Below are 21,294 nucleotides of genomic sequence, written 5' to 3' on the forward strand. Positions count from 1 at the left end.
TCCATACAGAAAGGGGGAAACAGTTAACCCTACAGCCAGTGAAACACAGAACAGACCAAAATAATCAAACGCAGCTCAACTGATTACAGTGAGCCAGTGACTAAATTTACCTAATCTAGCACCTATCTAGGAGGGTGCTACACGTAATACGTCATACATTAGGTACACAGCATGATAAAAATGGATTCTACATGGCTAACATATGGTGAGACATGAAATATTGTACTTTAGAGCAGCGTTTTTCAACCACTGTGCCGCGGCACACTAGTGTGCTGTGAGATATTGTCTGGTGTGCCGTGGGAAAAATTGCAATTTCATCCGTAACATGTGGCCTCGGCTCACAAATAGACCAATCATTAGAACAGCAATGGGCAAACTACGGCCCGGCGGACCTTTTAATCCGGCCCGCGGAGCGTGATACTGTCAGGATGATCTGTCCCCCTCGACGTATCTGCGCATGTGCCGGAGATCGCCGATCGGCTGCTAATGCCTGAAACTGGCACATGCGCAGATACGTCGAGGGGGACAGATCCTCATAGGAGACAGATTTTCATGCTACACCGGAACGGCGAGAGGAACGCACGGAGCAAAGGTAAGTGAATTGACACAGGGGGGGCTTGGGGACTTAATATGGGGGATGAATTACTATATGGGGGATGAATTACTATGGGGGATGAATTACTATAGGGGGGATGAATTACTATGGGGGATGAATTACTCTATGGGGGATGAATTACTATATGGGGGATTAATTACTATAGGGGGGATGAATTACTATGGGGGATGAATTACTATATGGGGGATGAATTACTATATGGGGGATGAATTACTATATGGGGGGTGAATTACTATAGGGGGGATGAATTACTATATGGGGGGTGAATTACTATGGGGGATGAATTACTATGGGGGATGAATTACTATATGGGGGATGAATTACTATGGGGGATTAATTACTATATGGGGGATGAATTACTATGGGGGATGAATTACTATGGGGGATGAATTACTATATGGGGGATGAATTACTATGGGGGATGAATTACTATATGGGGGATTAATTACTATGGGGGATGAATTACTATGGGGGATGAATTACTATATGGGGGATGAATTACTATGGGGGATGAATTACTATATGGGGGATTAATTACTATGGGGGATGAATTACTATGGGGGATGAATTACTATATGGGGGATTAATTACTATGGGGGATGAATTACTATGGGGGATGAATTACTATATGGGGGATGAATTACTATGGGGGATGAATTACTATATGGGGGATTAATTACTATGCTTACTATGGGGGAATATTACTATACTTACTATGGATGACACATACACATCATTCATCTACTCTTGGTCCGGCCCCCGGGTCCAATTATAAAATACTTTATTATTTCATAATAAAGTAATTATAAAATAATTTCTTTGTGTTTGATTCCTATTCAAGAAAATTACTTTATACAGTCATGGCCGAAATTGTTGGCACCCTTGATATTTTTCCTGAAAATCAAGTATTTCACACAAAAAAGGTATTGCATTAACACATGTTTTGCTATACACATGTTTATTCCCTTTGTATGTATTGGAACAAATATAAAACAGAGGCAGAAAAGCAAATATGACATAATGTCACACAAAACCCCAAAAATGGGCTGGACAAAAGTATTGGCACCCTTAACTTAATATTTGGTTGCACACCCTTTGGAAAACATAACTGAAATCAGTCGCTTCCTATAACCATCAATAAGCTTCTGACACCTCTCACCCGGAATTTTGGACCACTCTTCCTTTGCAAACAGCTCCAGGTCTCTCTTATTGGAAGGACACCTTTTCCCAACAGCAATTTTAAGATCTCTCCACAGGTGTTCAATGGGATTTAGATCTGGGCTCATTGCTGGCCACTTCAGAACTCTCCAGCGCTTCTTTGCCATCCATTTCTGAGTGCTTTTTGACGTATGTTTGGGGTCATTGTCCTGCTGGAAGACCCAGGATCTTGGACGCAAACCCAGCTTTCTGACACTGGGCCCTACAGTGCGACCCAAAATCCTTTGGTAATCCTCAGATTTCATGATGCCTTGCACACAGTCAAGGCACCCAGTGCCAGAGGCAGCAAAACAACCCCAAAACATCATTGAACCTCCACCATATTTTACCGTAGGTACTGTGTTTTGTTCTTTGTAGGCCTCATTCCGTTTTCGGTAAACAGTAGAATGATGTGCTTTACCGAAAAGCTCTATCTTGGTCTCATCTGTCCACAAGACGTTTTCCCAGAAGGCTTTTGGCTTACTCAAGTACATTTTGGCAAACTGTAGTCTTGCTTTTTTATGTCTCTGTGTCAGCAGTGGGGTCCTCCTGGGTCTCCTGCCATAGCGTTTCATTTCATTTAAATGTCGACGGATAGTTCGCGCTGACACTGATGCTCCCTGAGCCTGCAGGACAGCTTGAATGTCTTTGGAACATGTTTGGGGCTGCTTATCCACCATCCGGACTATTCTGCGTTGCAATCTTTCATCAATTTTCCTCATCCGTCCACGACCAGGGAGATTAGCTACAGTGCCATGGGTTGCAAACTTCTTGATAATGTTGCGCACTGTGGACAAAGGCAAATCTAGTTCTCTGGAGATGGACTTGTAACCTTGAGATTGTTGATATTTTGCCACAATTTTGGTTCTCAGGTCCTCAGACAGTTCTCGTCTCCTCTTTCTGTTGTCCATGCTTAGTGTGGCACAGACAGACACACAATGCAAAGGTTAAGTGAACGTCTCTCCTTTTTATCTGCTTTCAGGTGTGATTTCTATATTGCCCACACCTGTTACTTGCCCCAGGTGAGTTTACAGGAGCATCACATGCTTGTAACATTCTTATTTATCCGCAGTTGTGAAAGGGTGCCAATACTTTTGTCCAGCCCATTTTTGGAGGTTTGTGTGACATTATGTCGAATTTGCTTTCTTTCCTCCCTTTTTTTGTTTTGTCCCAATACACACAAAGGGAATAAACATGTGTATAGCAAAACATGTGTTAATGCAATACGTTTCGTGAGAAATACATGATTTCCTGGAGAAATATCAAGGGTGCCAACAATTTCGGCCATGACTGTATATAGTCAATATAGGCACAGAGGTAAATTTTTTTAACATTTTCTAATGGTGATGTGCCTCGTGATTTTTTTCATGAAAAAAGTGTGCCTTTGCACAAAAAAGGTTGAAAAACACTGCTTTAGAGTAACTTCAGGTGTGCATCTGAACTCCTATTCTGAACTTCTACTGACTACCTGACCTACAACTAGCTGTTTGGCATGGCCATTGACAAGTATGTGGCCCTTTTAAACTGTGGGAATGCTCTGCAAAGAAGTGAAGCAAGTTCCTAACTTGGTAAAAAAGGTGCTAATTACTTTTAAAAGAATACCCGATTGCCAGGAAAAATAAAAAACTGGATTTTTGCTTGCACATGATTAGATAATAGAAGTCATCTCAGCTTCACCTAATTCACAAAGTGAAAGATCCCGTGCAAAATAAATTACTTTGCAAAGTCAACACATGTAAAAATCCTTAGTTACACCTCTTACACGTCTCGCATTTTAGTTTAATGTGTTGCAGAACACAAACCCAATAATACTGCTTCACATAACTTCAAATACCAGTCACTCATCACAGGGCTGGATCTCTGCATAGTCAACGCACTTTGGGCCTAGGTCAGTATGGCTGTCAGGTGCATCATACAGCCAGCCACACATCGTGTTGCTATCAGTAACACATTCTTTTAAATGTAAAATCCAAGTACATGTGCAGAAACATAAAATCTGAATTTTACCCTCTGAGGAAGTGTAAGCACACGAAACGCGTTAGAGGGTGCCCCTGACCATTGTACATATACCGCAAGGCCATCCCAATTGACACCCGGTGGCCATATCGGATCCGGATGTAAGTTTGTTTTTTAATCTGTATATGCTGGAATTTTGTGAATTAAAGACCTACTGCACTATTGGAAGCTTTCACAGGGCTCATCATTTCCATGGGAGCCCGCTTTTGAAGGTTCCTGATGACCTGGATTGGTGTGTGACCTCTCCCTCCCCCCCTGGTGACTGGCATGGTGGAAGTTTAAAGAGCACACCTAGGTTGATGACACCTAATGGCCTACACGCTGATGACATCTTCATGGTATTACAAGTCCAGAGCACCAGGAGCAGGTCTTAATTACTCCACGCGCAGTTAATGCGCTATCTGGTTAGTGCAATGTTTGTATACTTTCAAGAGCACAAGAGTCACGGTTATCCCTCTATTGCGGATTTATGAACATTTGCACACAATCACTTTGCTGTACCACTATATATGGACTAAGTTGCTGGAATATGATATTGTGCAATTTCTGATCTATCTAATTCTATATATTTTTTCATCTATCTGATTCTATATTTTTTACATTAGTGCTGCATACTTATTTTATAATTAATGTCTAACCCGCAGGTGACAAATGTGAGTCCACCCCTAAGTGACAATGTCCAAATTGGGCCCAAAGTGTCAATATTTTGTGTGGCCACCATTATTTTCCAGCACTGCCTTAACTCTCTTTGGCATTGAGTTCACCAGAGCTTCAGAGGTTGCCACTGGAGTCCTCTTCTACTCCTCCATGATGACATCACAGAACTGGTGGATGTTAGAGACCTTGCGCTCCTCCACCTTCCATTTGAGGATGTCCCACAGATGCTCAATAGGGTTTAGGTCTGGAGACCTGCTTGGCCAGTCCATCACTTTACCCTCAGCTTCTTTAGCAAGGCAGTGGTCATCTTGGAGGTATGTTTGGGGTCGTTATCATGTTGGAATACTGCCCTGCGGCCCAGTCTCTGAAGGGAGGGGATCATGCTCTGCTTCAGTATCTCACAGTACATGTTGGCATTCATGGTTCCCTCAATGAACTGTAGCTCCCCAGTGCCAGCAGCACTCATGCAGCCCCAGATCATGACACTCCTATCACCATGCTTAACTGTAGGCAATACATTTTTATTTTTTTTTAAATAGTTACAAAATATTTGCACAATTACTACCTCAGTAGGATAAAATACCTTTTGGCTAAATGCATATATGTGCATTGCTTAAGTTTCACTTTTTGAGAAATGAAAATGAAACCTGGGATGTAGACATTACCACTAGACATGCTTCCAAACTTTTTTTATCCTTATAATAATATCCAAACCCATCCTGTAAATGAGGTGATGTGTTGGACTTCCTAAAACAAGACTGGAGCACAAAGAATCTGGAGCAGCTGTACATTGCAAACGATAGCTTCTAGCTTTAATTTTCACAGTTTAAATTAGAACTTAAGGCGTTTTTTCTTCATTTTTGATAGAGTAAGAGAGGGTTAAAACTCCTGTTAGTTTTTTTCCCCATCTGTGTCCCATTGGTATGATTTCTGTTCACTTCTTGTCCCCATAGCCAAACATAAGGAGAGGAAGAGGAAATCCATCCAAAGTCGTCACCAGGGTCACTAGAACTTTTTATCCACACTGGAAGTTTTTCCCTCAATTCTCGTTCTGGGGGCAACTCAAAATTTGGGATTTTTTTCTTATTTTCACTCTCAGTCATAATGGTCAACAAGACAAATAGGGTGAATCTCCTTAATGGGAGACTAAAACCTGAGTGTTTTAATCCCTCTCCACTCTATCCAAATCTAAAAAAAAATTGCCTTTAGTTATACTTTAACTGAACAAGCTGAAAATAGAAGCTGATTGGTTACCATGCACAGCTCCTCCAGATTTTGTCTGCTCCAGTTTTAGTAAATTTCCCACAATGAGAACATGCTGGAAATCTTGCAATAAATATATATTTAGGCAGCAAGTGGTATTGCCTGTATTTTCACTTCCCTACTAGTATCTGTTTTGTACTGGGTGATTATGGTTACTGTTATCACTAGAGATGAGCGAATCGAAGTATCCGAAGTGGAATTCGAGTCGAATTTCGGAAAAATTTCGATTCGTGCCGAATCCGAAAAACAGCCTAATTCGGACGCGCGAATCGAAATTTTTCCGAAAATGGCGGCTGACATGTGCGGCGACGGAGCGGGGATGTCGGGGAAGGCGCGCAGACAAGGCGCGCTGCCCCATAATGCATTCCTCAACGACATGTGATCGCATCAGCCAATCAGCAGCCAGCCAGCCAGCACTGTGTAATGGTCGAGGTATATATAGCGGCCATTTTGGAAATCTTCATTTGCCTGCAGTCATTGAACAGAGGCAGACCGCTCTGTACTAGGGACAGGGACAGAGTTAGGGCCACAGAAACAATACTTGGGGACAGAGAGAAGTTACTTAGGGACAGAGAACCATTACTCAGGGACACAGACTTGTTAATGAGGGCCACAGAATCGTTCTTTAGGGACAAAGAAACGCTAGTTAGGGCCACAGAATTCATACTCAGGGACAGACAGAATTGTTACTCAGTGCCAGAGAATTGTTACTTAGGGCCACAGAAACGTTATTAGGGCCACAGAATTTTTACTCAGGGACAGACAGAATTGTTACTGAGTGCCAGAGAATTGTTACTCAGGGACAGACAGAATTGTTACTGAGTGCCAGAGAATTCTTACTCAGGGCCACAGAATTCATTCTCAGGGACAGACAGAATTGTTACTCAGGGACAGACAGAATTGTTACTGAGTGCCAGAGAATTGTTACTCAGGGACAGACAGAATTGTTACTGAGTGCCAGAGAATTGTTACTCAGGGACAGACAGAATTGTTACTGAGTGCCAGAGAATTGTTACTCTCACAGACACAAAATTGTTACTTGCACAGACACAGAATTGTTACTTGCACAGACACACAATTGTTACTCAGGGCCACAGAATTCATACTCAGGGACAGACAGAATTGTTACTGAGTGCCAGAGAATTCTTACTCAGGTCCACAGAATTCATACTCAGGGACAGACAGAATTGTTACTCAGGGACAGACAGAATTGTTACTGAGTGCCAGAGAATTGTTACTCAGGGACAGACAGAATTGTTACTGAGTGCCAGAGAATTGTTACTCTCACAGACACAAAATTGTTACTTGCACAGACACAGAATTGTTACTTGCACAGACACACAATTGTTACTCAGGGCCACAGAATTCATACTCAGGGACAGACAGAATTGTTACTGAGTGCCAGAGAATTGTTACTCAGGGACAGACAGAATTGTTACTGAGTGCCAGAGAATTGTTACTCTCACAGACACAAAATTGTTACTTGCACAGACACAGAATTGTTACTTGCACAGACACACAATTGTTACTGAGTGCCAGAGAATTGTTACTCAGGGACAGACAGAATTGTTACTGAGTGCCAGAGAATTGTTACTCAGGGACAGACAGAATTGTTACTGAGTGCCAGAGAATTGTTACTCAGGGACAGACAGAATTGTTACTGAGTGCCAGAGAATTGTTACTCTCACAGACACAAAATTGTTACTTGCACAGACACAGAATTGTTACTCGCACAGAGACAGAATTGTTACTCAGGGCCACAGAATTCATACTCAGGGACAGACAGAATTGTTACTGAGTGCCAGAGAATTGTTACTCAGGGACAGACAGAATTGTTACTGAGTGCCAGAGAATTGTTACTCTCACAGACACAAAATTGTTACTTGCACAGACACAGAATTGTTACTTGCACAGACACACAATTGTTACTGAGTGCCAGAGAATTGTTACTCAGGGACAGACAGAATTGTTACTGAGTGCCAGAGAATTGTTACTCAGGGACAGACAGAATTGTTACTGAGTGCCAGAGAATTGTTACTCTCACAGACACAAAATTGTTACTTGCACAGACACAGAATTGTTACTCGCACAGAGACAGAATTGTTACTCAGGGCCACAGAATTCATACTCAGGGACAGACAGAATTGTTACTGAGTGCCAGAGAATTGTTACTCAGGGAAGACAGAATTGTTACTGAGTGCCATAGAATTGTTACTCAGGGACAGACAGAATTGTTACTGAGTGCCAGAGAATTGTTACTCTCACAGACACAAAATTGTTACTTGCACAGACACAGAATTGTTACTCGCACAGAGACAGAATTGTTACTCAGGGCCACAGAATTCATACTCAGGGACAGACAGAATTGTTACTGAGTGCCAGAGAATTGTTACTCAGGGACAGACAGAATTGTTACTGAGTGCCAGAGAATTGTTACTCTCACAGACACAAAATTGTTACTTGCACAGACACAGAATTGTTACTTGCACAGACACACAATTGTTACTGAGTGCCAGAGAATTGTTACTCAGGGACAGACAGAATTGTTACTGAGTGCCAGAGAATTGTTACTCAGGGACAGACAGAATTGTTACTGAGTGCCAGAGAATTGTTACTCAGGGACAGACAGAATTGTTACTGAGTGCCAGAGAATTGTTACTCTCACAGACACAAAATTGTTACTTGCACAGACACAGAATTGTTACTCGCACAGAGACAGAATTGTTACTCAGGGCCACAGAATTCATACTCAGGGACAGACAGAATTGTTACTGAGTGCCAGAGAATTGTTACTCAGGGACAGACAGAATTGTTACTGAGTGCCAGAGAATTGTTACTCTCACAGACACAAAATTGTTACTTGCACAGACACAGAATTGTTACTTGCACAGACACACAATTGTTACTGAGTGCCAGAGAATTGTTACTCAGGGACAGACAGAATTGTTACTGAGTGCCAGAGAATTGTTACTCAGGGACAGACAGAATTGTTACTGAGTGCCAGAGAATTGTTACTCAGGGACAGACAGAATTGTTACTGAGTGCCAGAGAATTGTTACTCTCACAGACACAAAATTGTTACTTGCACAGACACAGAATTGTTACTCGCACAGAGACAGAATTGTTACTCAGGGCCACAGAATTCATACTCAGGGACAGACAGAATTGTTACTGAGTGCCAGAGAATTGTTACTCAGGGACAGACAGAATTGTTACTGAGTGCCAGAGAATTGTTACTCTCACAGACACAAAATTGTTACTTGCACAGACACAGAATTGTTACTTGCACAGACACACAATTGTTACTGAGTGCCAGAGAATTGTTACTCAGGGACAGACAGAATTGTTACTGAGTGCCAGAGAATTGTTACTCAGGGACAGACAGAATTGTTACTGAGTGCCAGAGAATTGTTACTCAGGGACAGACAGAATTGTTACTGAGTGCCAGAGAATTGTTACTCTCACAGACACAAAATTGTTACTTGCACAGACACAGAATTGTTACTCGCACAGAGACAGAATTGTTACTCAGGGCCACAGAATTCATACTCAGGGACAGACAGAATTGTTACTGAGTGCCAGAGAATTGTTACTCAGGGACAGACAGAATTGTTACTGAGTGCCAGAGAATTGTTACTCTCACAGACACAAAATTGTTACTTGCACAGACACAGAATTGTTACTTGCACAGACACACAATTGTTACTCAGGGCCACAGAATTCATACTCAGGGACAGACAGAATTGTTACTGAGTGCCAGAGAATTCTTACTCAGGGCCACAGAATTCATACTCAGGGACAGACAGAATTGTTACTCAGGGACAGACAGAATTGTTACTGAGTGCCAGAGAATTGTTACTCAGGGACAGACAGAATTGTTACTGAGTGCCAGAGAATTGTTACTCTCACAGACACAAAATTGTTACTTGCACAGACACAGAATTGTTACTTGCACAGACACACAATTGTTACTCAGGGCCACAGAATTCATACTCAGGGACAGACAGAATTGTTACTGAGTGCCAGAGAATTGTTACTCAGGGACACCTAATCGTTGAATTAAATAGTATGTCAGACAACATGCAGAGGAGTGGCAGAGGAGGCAATGTTTTAGGAGCGAGCAGACGTGGCAGCAGAGGAAGGGGTCGAGGCAGCAGTATTCGCAGCCAGAGGCCAGTGCTCCCGGTGTCATCCAGCGGTCGTGTCTCCACCGACAACCCTGCCGTCATTGATTGGTTGGCTCGGTCGTCTTCCTCTTCCCAGGTCACCTCTGACACCTACAGCCAACGGTCGGTGGGTACGTCAGACACAACCGTTAGTTGGCATGGCCCGGGACCAAGCCCACTGAAATCACGTGTCCTCTACCTGCCCCTGTCCTTTGCTGTTCCCTCACCAAGCGAAGTATCGCATGCTGTGGGCTCAGCCCCACTGTACAGTGAGGAAGAGCTAACAGAGGGCGGTCAGGAACGGGGGGAGACATCGGCCTTTTCAGCAGCCAAGCGAACAAGTACTGGCGAGGAGAGTGGCTCGGTAGCCGGTCTAGAGACAGGTCTGTCTCCTGACCCAGACGCAGCCGAGGGGGCTAGTAGTGAGGCGGAGACCCTACTTGATGATGAGGAGGTTGATCGCACTTGGCAGCCTCGTCGTCATCAGGCAATTTCTTCCGCATCATCAGGAGAAGAGGGTGGCAGCTTGGCAGCGAGCAAAACAGTCGGTGGGTTGCCCAGGAGACAGCAGCAGGGTCGCATCAGTGTCAGTGGAGCCAAACGTCCACGGAGTAGAGCACCAGCTCCACTGCAGCCTACCACCACGGCCAGTAGTGGTGCCGGTGCGCACGGAGGAAGTAGCAGTCAGCCAGTGAAGAGTAGCGGGGGCAAAGTTTCCTACTCGGTGGTGTGGCAATTTTTCCTCAAGCCGCCCGAGGAAGTAAACGTAGCCGTATGTCGACTATGTGGCCAGAAATGCAAGCGTGGCCAGGGGGCCCATGTTGGGACTACAGCGTTGCGTCAGCATATGCAGCGTCACCATTCGGTGGCCTGGGAAAACCGTGATAAACATACGGCGGTTCTGCCTGCCCCAGCCCCCGCTCCATCACCCGCTCCGTTACTTGCTCCGTCACCCGACGTCGTCAATCGCCCTCTATCAGCCAGTCAAGGCTCCAACACCTCTGCTGAGGGGAGTTGTCGCTCATTGGCATCTTCCGCTCGTTCAGATGCTCCTTCTCCTGCTACTCCTCTTCTCGGATTCCGTCAACAGTCTTTCTTGGAATCCGTATCCAAGAGACAACAGTTTGCGAGCACGCACCCGACGGTGCAAAAGCTGAACGTCCTCCTGTCCAAGTTGCTGGTGCTGCAGTCCCTCCCTTTCCAACTGGTGGACTCAGCACCTTTCCGAGAAATGATGGCTTGTGCCGCGCCGCGGTGGAGAGTGCCAAGCCGTCATTTCTTTGCCCAAAAGGCAGTGCCAGCCCTGCATTCACATGTAGAAGAGATGGTGGGCCAGTCTTTGAGCATGTCGGTCTCTGCCAAAGTGCACGGCAGCGCCGACGTGTGGAGCTGTAACTACGGTCAGGGACAGTACATGTCATTTACGGCCCACTGGGTGAACGTGGTGCCGGCACAGCCGCACCAGCAACTTGGACAGGTCACGACGCTTTTGCCTCCACGTTTGCACGTCCTTGGTCCAGCAAGCATGTCCGCCTCTACCACCTCTTTTTCCGCCGTGTCCTCAGCCGCCACCCCCGTGCCAAGTCCCATTACCCGACCGGCATATCACATGTGCAGGGCGCAACGGTGTCACGCTGTGCTGCACCTGGTATGCCTTGGCGAACGTAGTCACACAGGGGAGGAACTGCTGAGTGTAATGAACAGAGAAATCGACAGATGGCTGTCTCCGCGCAAACTAAAAATCGGAACCATGTTGACTGACAACGGAAAGAACATGGTGTCTGCTCTGCGTCAAGGAAGGTTGTGCCATGCGCCATGCATGGCTCACGTGTTCAATCTGGTTGTCAAGCGGTTCCTAAAATCCACCATCCCACTGCAAGACATCCTTAAAATGTCACGTAAACTGTGCATGCATTTCAGCCATTCCTACACCGCAAAGAACACCCTCATTGAGCTGCAGCGGCAGAACGGAATTCCACAGCATCGCCTGATCTGCGACGTTGCAACAAGGTGGAATTCAACCCTACACATGTTAGACCGCCTTTACGAGCAGCGAAAGGCCATCACCGATTTCCTGATGTTACAAGCGGATAAAGGTACTCCCCTGTGTAACTTAGATGTCAGCCATTGGCAGCTCATGCGTGACACCTGCCGCTTGCTCAGGCCCTTTGAGGAGGCCACGCTATTCGTGAGTCGGCAGGACTATGGGATGAACGACGTCATTCCTCTGTTGCACGTCCTGGAACAAATGCTGTTAACAATGGCTGGTCAGGGTGCGGTAGACGTGGCGCACAGATCTCAACGCCACATGACCCCTGTGGGGGCAGGACAGGAAGAAGAGGAGGAGGTAGAGGAGGACATTTGTGCTCAGGAATTATTGAGTGAAATGGGTGGTTTTTCCACTCAGCGGACAGGAGTGGAGGAGCAGGAGCATCTGGTAGAGGAGGAGGAGGAGGAGACAGAGGACCCAGACGCACCGTGGCAGTATGCTGTGGAGATGGAGGCAGGGAGTCCCTCGCATTCCTTGGCACAAATGGCCCATAGCATGCTCGGTTGCTTGCGTAGCGACAGCCGAATAATAACCATCAGACAGAGGGATGACTTTTGGCTGTCCACCTTGTTGGACCCTCGCTACCGGTCCAAAATGGTGGCCTTTTTCACACCTGCTGAGAGGGAGGCCAAAATTACGTACTATAAAAACCACCTATGTAGTCAGTTGGTCTCTGCCTTTGTGCGCCAACGTCCATCCTCAGACACTGTGGGCCCTGTGCGCTCGCGTTCCGCTGGCATGGCAGCAGGGGAGGGGTGGGGTGGTAGGAGCAGTGGCAGCTCCACCAGCAGCGGCTGCCTCAGTCTGCAGTCGATGATGAGTAGCTTTCTTCACCAGCGCAGTGAGGAAACTACTAACCAGCCGCAGCAGCAGCAGCAGCATCAGGTGGACCTGGAGCAGGAGCTCAAACAACAGGCTTGGGCCTACTTGGACAGCACCCTGCCAACCGAGGTAGACAATCCCCTTGACTACTGGGCAACGAAACTTGACCTTTGGCCCCAACTAGCTGAATTTGCCCTTGAAAGGCTGTCATGCCCGGCCAGTAGCGTGGCATCGGAGCGCGTGTTTAGTGCGGCAGGAGGTATTGTAACTCCGCGGAGGACACGACTGTCCACCCAAAGTGTGGAGAGACTCACGTTTGTGAAAATGAATCAGGCGTGGATTAGTCTGGATTTCAAACCACCAGTTCCTGACACAACTGACTAAATCCGCCATGAATCATGCCTCAAACATGTGCCACTTTCAGGTCTCCTCACACTGCTGGTGTGTTGAATTTTTTGACATAGGGTGCTGGCAGATTACGGGCCTCCTATAGCTGCTGCCAGGCCCCTAATCTGCCATAGGCCCCTATATACCGCCTCCTCCTGCTGCTGCCAGGTCCAGAGTCTCTCATGGGTCCCTGTACGGCCTCCCATTGCTGCTGTCTCCATCGCCACACTCTGCTGCCATGTGCCACTTTCAGGTCTCTTCACACTGCTGGTGTGTTAAATTTTTTGACATAGGGTGCAGGCAGATTACGGGCCTCACATAGCTGCTGCCAGGCCCCTAATCTGCCATGGGCCCCTATATACCACCTCCTCCTGCTGCTGCCAGGTCCAGAGTCTCTCATGGGTCCCTGTACGGCCTCCCATTGCTGCTGTCTCCATCGCCACACTCTGCTGCCATGTGCCACTTTCAGGTCTCTTCACACTGCTGGTGTGTAAAATTTTTTGACATAGGGTGCTGCAAGATAACGGGCCTCACATAGCTGCTGCCAGGCCCCTAATCTGCCATGGGCCCCAATATACCGCCTCCTCATGCTGCTGCCAGGTCCAGAGTCTCTCATGGGTCCCTGTACGGCCTCCCATTGCTGCTGTCTCCATCGCCACACTCTGCTGCCATGTGCCACTTTCAGGTCTCTTCACACTGCTGGTGTGTTAAATTTTTTGACATAGGGTGCTGCAAGATAACGGGCCTCACATAGCTGCTGCCAGGCCCCTAATCTGCCATGGGCCCCTATATACCACCTCCTCCTGCTGCTGCCAGGTCCAGAGTCTCTCATGGGTCCCTGTACGGCCTCCCATTGCTGCTGTCTCCATCGCCACACTCTGCTGCCATGTGCCACTTTCAGGTCTCTTCACACTGCTGGTGTGTAAAATTTTTTGACATAGGGTGCTGCAAGATAACGGGCCTCACATAGCTGCTGCCAGGCCCCTAATCTGCCATGGGCCCCTATATACCGCCTCCTCATGCTGCTGCCAAGTCCAGAGTCTGTCATGGTCCCTGTACGGCCTCCCATTGCTGCTGTCTCCATCGCCACACTCTGCTGCCATGTGCCACTTTCAGGTCTCTTCACACTGCTGGTGTGTTAAATTTTTTGACATAGGGTGCTGGCAGATTACGGGCCTCCTATAGCTGCTGCCAGGCCCCTAATCTGCCATGGGCCCCTATATACCGCCTCCTCATGCTGCTGCCAAGTTCAGAGTCTGTCATGGGTCCCTGTACGGCCTCCCATTGCTGCTGTCTCCATCGCCACACTCTGCTGCCATGTGCCACTTTCAGGTCTCTTCACACTGCTGGTGTGTTAAATTTTTTGACATAGGGTGCAGGCAGATTACGGGCCTCACATAGCTGCTGCCAGGCCCCTAATCTGCCATGGGCCCCTATATACCGCCTCCTCCTGCTGCTGCCAGGTCCAGAGTCTCTCATGGGTCCCTGTACGGCCTCCCATTGCTGCTGTCTCCATCGCCACACTCTGCTGCCATGTGCCACTTTCAGGTCTCTTCACACTGCTGGTGTGTTAAATTTTTTGACATAGGGTGCTGCAAGATAACGGGCCTCACATAGCTGCTGCCAGGCCCCTAATCTGCCATGGGCCCCTATATACCGCCTCCTCATGCTGCTGCCAAGTCCAGAGTCTGTCATGGTCCCTGTACGGCCTCCCATTGCTGCTGTCTCCATCGCCACACTCTGCTGCCATGTGCCACTTTCAGGTCTCTTCACACTGCTGGTGTGTTAAATTTTTTGACATAGGGTGCAGGCAGATTACGGGCCTCACATAGCTGCTGCCAGGCCCCTAATCTGCCATGGGCCCCTATATACCGCCTCCTCCTGCTGCTGCCAGGTCCAGAGTCTCTCATGGGTCCCTGTACGGCCTCCCATTGCTGCTGTCTCCATCGCCACACTCTGCTGCCATGTGCCACTTTCAGGTCTCTTCACACTGCTGGTGTGTTAAATTTTTTGACATAGGGTGCAGGCAGATTACGGGCCTCACATAGCTGCTGCCAGGCCCCTAATCTGCCATGGGCCCCTATATACCGCCTCCTCCTGCTGCTGCCAGGTCCAGAGTCTCTCATGGGTCCCTGTACGGCCTCCCATTGCTGCTGTCTCCATCGCCACACTCTGCTGCCATGTGCCACTTTCAGGTCTCTTCACACTGCTGGTGTGTAAAATTTTTTGACATAGGGTGCTGCAAGATAACGGGCCTCACATAGCTGCTGCCAGGCCCCTAATCTGCCATGGGCCCCTATATACCGCCTCCTCATGCTGCTGCCAAGTCCAGAGTCTGTCATGGTCCCTGTACGGCCTCCCATTGCTGCTGTCTCCATCGCCACACTCTGCTGCCATGTGCCACTTTCAGGTCTCTTCACACTGCTGGTGTGTTAAATTTTTTGACATAGGGTGCTGGCAGATTACGGGCCTCCTATAGCTGCTGCCAGGCCCCTAATCTGCCATGGGCCCCTATATACCGCCTCCTCATGCTGCTGCCAAGTTCAGAGTCTGTCATGGGTCCCTGTACGGCCTCCCATTGCTGCTGTCTCCATCGCCACACTCTGCTGCCATGTGCCACTTTCAGGTCTCTTCACACTGCTGGTGTGTTAAATTTTTTGACATAGGGTGCAGGCAGATTACGGGCCTCACATAGCTGCTGCCAGGCCCCTAATCTGCCATGGGCCCCTATATACCGCCTCCTCCTGCTGCTGCCAGGTCCAGAGTCTCTCATGGGTCCCTGTACGGCCTCCCATTGCTGCTGTCTCCATCGCCACACTCTGCTGCCATGTGCCACTTTCAGGTCTCTTCACACTGCTGGTGTGTTAAATTTTTTGACATAGGGTGCAGGCAGATTACGGGCCTCACATAGCTGCTGCCAGGCCCCTAATCTGCCATGGGCCCCTATATACCGCCTCCTCCTGCTGCTGCCAGGTCCAGAGTCTCTCATGGGTCCCTGTACGGCCTCCCATTGCTGCTGTCTCCATCGCCACACTCTGCTGCCATGTGCCACTTTCAGGTCTCTTCACACTGCTGGTGTGTTAAATTTTTTGACATAGGGTGCTGGCAGATTACGGGCCTCACATAGCTGCTGCCAGGCCCCTAATCTGCCATGGGCCCCTATATACCGCCTCCTCATGCTGCTGCCAAGTCCAGAGTCTGTCATGGTCCCTGTACGGCCTCCCATTGCTGCTGTCTCCATCGCCACACTCTGCTGCCATGTGCCACTTTCAGGTCTCTTCACACTGCTGGTGTGTTAAATTTTTTGACATAGGGTGCAGGCAGATTACGGGCCTCACATAGCTGCTGCCAGGCCCCTAATCTGCCATGGGCCCCTATATACCACCTCCTCCTGCTGCTGCCAGGTCCAGAGTCTCTCATGGGTCCCTGTACGGCCTCCCATTGCTGCTGTCTCCATCGCCACACTCTGCTGCCATGTGCCACTTTCAGGTCTCTTCACACTGCTGGTGTGTAAAATTTTTTGACATAGGGTGCTGCAAGATAACGGGCCTCACATAGCTGCTGCCAGGCCCCTAATCTGCCATGGGCCCCAATATACCGCCTCCTCATGCTGCTGCCAGGTCCAGAGTCTCTCATGGGTCCCTGTACGGCCTCCCATTGCTGCTGTCTCCATCGCCACACTCTGCTGCCATGTGCCACTTTCAGGTCTCTTCACACTGCTGGTGTGTTAAATTTTTTGACATAGGGTGCTGCAAGATAACGGGCCTCACATAGCTGCTGCCAGGCCCCTAATCTGCCATGGGCCCCTATATACCGCCTCCTCATGCTGCTGCCAAGTCCAGAGTCTGTCATGGTCCCTGTACGGCCTCCCATTGCTGCTGTCTCCATCGCCACACTCTGCTGCCATGTGCCACTTTCAGGTCTCTTCACACTGCTGGTGTGTTAAATTTTTTGACATAGGGTGCAGGCAGATTACGGGCCTCACATAGCTGCTGCCAGGCCCCTAATCTGCCATGGGCCCCTATATACCACCTCCTCCTGCTGCTGCCAGGTCCAGAGTCTCTCATGGGTCCCTGTACGGCCTCCCATTGCTGCTGTCTCCATCGCCACACTCTGCTGCCATGTGCCACTTTCAGGTCTCTTCACACTGCTGGTGTGTTAAATTTTTTGACATAGGGTGCAGGCAGATTACGGGCCTCACATAGCTGCTGCCAGGCCCCTAATCTGCCATGGGCCCCTATATACCACCTCCTCCTGCTGCTGCCAGGTCCAGAGTCTCTCATGGGTCCCTGTACGGCCTCCCATTGCTGCTGTCTCCATCGCCACACTCTGCTGCCATGTGCCACTTTCAGGTCTCTTCACACTGCTGGTGTGTAAAATTTTTTGACATAGGGTGCTGCAAGATAACGGGCCTCACATAGCTGCTGCCAGGCCCCTAATCTGCCATGGGCCCCTATATACCGCCTCCTCATGCTGCTGCCAAGTCCAGAGTCTGTCATGGTCCCTGTACGGCCTCCCATTGCTGCTGTCTCCATCGCCACACTCTGCTGCCATGTGCCACTTTCAGGTCTCTTCACACTGCTGGTGTGTTAAATTTTTTGACATAGGGTGCTGGCAGATTACGGGCCTCCTATAGCTGCTGCCAGGCCCCTAATCTGCCATGGGCCCCTATATACCGCCTCCTCATGCTGCTGCCAAGTTCAGAGTCTGTCATGGGTCCCTGTACGGCCTCCCATTGCTGCTGTCTCCATCGCCACACTCTGCTGCCATGTGCCACTTTCAGGTCTCTTCACACTGCTGGTGTGTTAAATTTTTTGACATAGGGTGCAGGCAGATTACGGGCCTCACATAGCTGCTGCCAGGCCCCTAATCTGCCATGGGCCCCTATATACCGCCTCCTCCTGCTGCTGCCAGGTCCAGAGTCTCTCATGGGTCCCTGTACGGCCTCCCATTGCTGCTGTCTCCATCGCCACACTCTGCTGCCATGTGCCACTTTCAGGTCTCTTCACACTGCTGGTGTGTTAAATTTTTTGACATAGGGTGCTGCAAGATAACGGGCCTCACATAGCTGCTGCCAGGCCCCTAATCTGCCATGGGCCCCTATATACCGCCTCCTCATGCTGCTGCCAAGTCCAGAGTCTGTCATGGTCCCTGTACGGCCTCCCATTGCTGCTGTCTCCATCGCCACACTCTGCTGCCATGTGCCACTTTCAGGTCTCTTCACACTGCTGGTGTGTTAAATTTTTTGACATAGGGTGCAGGCAGATTACGGGCCTCACATAGCTGCTGCCAGGCCCCTAATCTGCCATGGGCCCCTATATAACGCCTCCTCATGCTGCTGCCAAGTTCAGAGTCTGTCATGGGTCCCTGTACGGCCTCCCATTGCTGCTGTCTCCATCGCCACACTCTGCCATGTGCCACTTTCAGGTCTCCTCACACTGCTGGTGTGTTGAATTTTTTGACATAGGGTGCTGGCAGATTACGGGCCTCCTATAGCTGCTGCCAGGCCCCTAATCTGCCATAAGCCCCTATATACCGCCTCCTCATGCTGCTGCCAAGTCCAGAGTCTGTCATGGGTCCCTGTACGGCCTCCCATTGCTGCTGTCTCCATCGCCACACTCTGCCATGTGCCACTTTCAGGTCTCCTCACACACTGCTGGTGTGTTGAATTTTTTGACATAGGGTGCTGGCAGATTACGGGCCTCCTATAGCTGCTGCCAGGCCCCTAATCTGCCGTAGGCCCCTATATACCGCCTCCTCATGCTGCTGCCAGGTCCAGAGTCTCTCATGGGTCCCTGTACGGCCTCCCATTGCTGCTGTCTCCATCGCCACACTCTGCCATGTGCCACTTTCAGGTCTCCTCACACTGCTGGTGTGTTCCATTTTTTGTCATAGGGTGCTGGCAGATTATGGGCCTCCCATAACTGCTGCCAGGCCCCTAATCTGCCATGGGCCCCTATACCGACTCCTCATGCTGTGACGTTGCAACAAGGTGGAATTCAACCCTACATATGTTAGACCGCCTTTACGAACAGCAAAAGGCCATCACAGATTTCCTGATGTTAAAAGCAGATAAAGGTACTCCCTGTGTAACTTAGATGTCAGCCATTGGCAGCTCATGCGTGACACCTGCGCTTGCTCAGGCCCTTTGAGGAGGCCACGCTATTCGTGAGTCGGCAGGACTATGGGATGAACGACGTCATTCCTCTGTTGCACGTCCTGGAACAAATGCTGTTAACAATGGCTGGTCAGGGTGCGGTAGACGTGGCGCACAGATCTCAACGCCACATGGCCCCTGTGGGGGCAGGACTGGAAGAAGAGGAGGAGGTAGAGGAGGACATTGGTGCTCAGGAATTATTGAGTGAAATGGGTGGTTTTTCCACTCAGCGGACAGGAGTGGAGGAGCAGGAGCATCTGGTAGAGGAGGAGGAAGAGGAGACAGAGGACCTAGACGCACCGTGGCAGTATGCTGTGGAGATGGAGGCAGGGAGTCCCTCGCATTCCTTGGCACAAATGGCCCATAGCATGCTCGGTTGCTTGCGTAGCGACAGCCGAATAATAACCATCAGACAGAGGGATGACTTTTGGCTGTCCACCTTGTTGGACCCTCGCTACCGTTCAAAAATGGTGGCCTTTTTCACACCTGCTGAGAGGGAGGCCAAAATAACGTACTATAAAAAACACCTATGTAGTCAGCTGGTCTCTGCCTGTCTGCGCCAACGTCCATCCTCAGACACTGTGGGCCCTGTGCGCTCGTGTTCCGCTGCCATGGCAGCAGGGGAGGGGTGGGGTGGTAGGAGCAGTGGCAGCTCCACCAGCAGCGGCTGCCTCAGTCTGCAGTCGATGATGAGTAGCTTTCTTCACCAGCGCAGTGAGGAAACTACTAACCAGCCGCAGCAGCAGCAGCAGCATCAGGTGGACCTGGAGCAGGACCTCAAACAACAGGCTTAGGCCTACTTGGACAGCACCCTGCCAACCGAGGTAGACAATCCCCTTGACTACTGGGCAACGAAACTTGACCTTTGGCCCCAACTAGCTGAATTTGCCCTTGAAAGGCTGTCATGCCCGGCCAGTAGCGTGGCATCGGAGCGCGTGTTTAGTGCGGCAGGAGGTATTGCAACTCCGCGGAGGACACGACTGTCCACCCAAAGTGTGGAGAGACTGACGTTTGTGAAAATGAATCAGGCGTGGATTAGTCTGGATTTCAAACCACCAGTTCCTGACACAACTGACTAAATCCGCCATGAATCATGCCCCAAACATGTGCCACTTTCAGGTCTCCTCACACTGCTGGTGTGTTCCATTTTTTGTCATAGGGTGCTGGCAGATTACGGGCCTCCCATAGCTGCTGCCAGGCCCCTAATCTGCCATGGGCCCCTATACCGCCTCCTCATGCTGCTGCCAAGTCCAGAGTCTCTCATGGGTCCCTGTACGGCCTCCCATTGCTGCTGCCTCCATCGCCACACTCTGCCATGTGCCACTTTCAGGTCTCCTCACACTGCTGGTGTGTTCCATTTTTTGTCATAGGGTGCTGGCAGATTACGGGCCTCCCATAGCTGCTGCCAGGCCCCTAATCTGCCATGGGCCCCTATACCGCCTCCTCATGCTGCTGCCAGGTCCAGAGTCTCTCATGGGTCCCTGTACGGCCTCCCATTGCTGCTGTCTCCATCGCCACACTCTGCCATGTGCCACTTTCAGGTCTCCTCACACTGCTGGTGGGTTCCATTTTTTGTCATAGGGTGCTGGCAGATTACGGGCCTCCCATAGCTGCTGCCAGGCCCGTAATCTGCCATGGGCCCCCGTACCGACTCCTCATGCTGCTGCCAGGCCCGTAATCTGTCATGGGCCACTGTTGTCGCTTGTTGGCATATTCCGCTCGTTCAGATGCTCCTTCTCCTGCTACTCCTCTTCACGGATTCCGTCAGCAGTCTTTCTTGGAATCCGTTTCCAAGAGACAACAGTTTGCGAGCACGCACCCGACGGTGCAGAAGCTGAACGTCCTCCTGTCCAAGTTGCTGCTGCCAGGCTCGTAATCTGTCATGCGCCCCTGTACCGCCTCCTCATGCTGCTGCCAGGTCCAGAGTGTGTCATGGGCCCCCGTACCGACTCCTCATGCTGCT

Source organism: Staurois parvus, unplaced genomic scaffold, assembly GCF_062004578.1.
Source record: "Staurois parvus isolate SC_StPar_1 unplaced genomic scaffold, SC_StPar_1.0 ptg001053l, whole genome shotgun sequence".
In the NCBI taxonomy this organism is placed as follows: Eukaryota; Metazoa; Chordata; class Amphibia; order Anura; family Ranidae; genus Staurois; species Staurois parvus.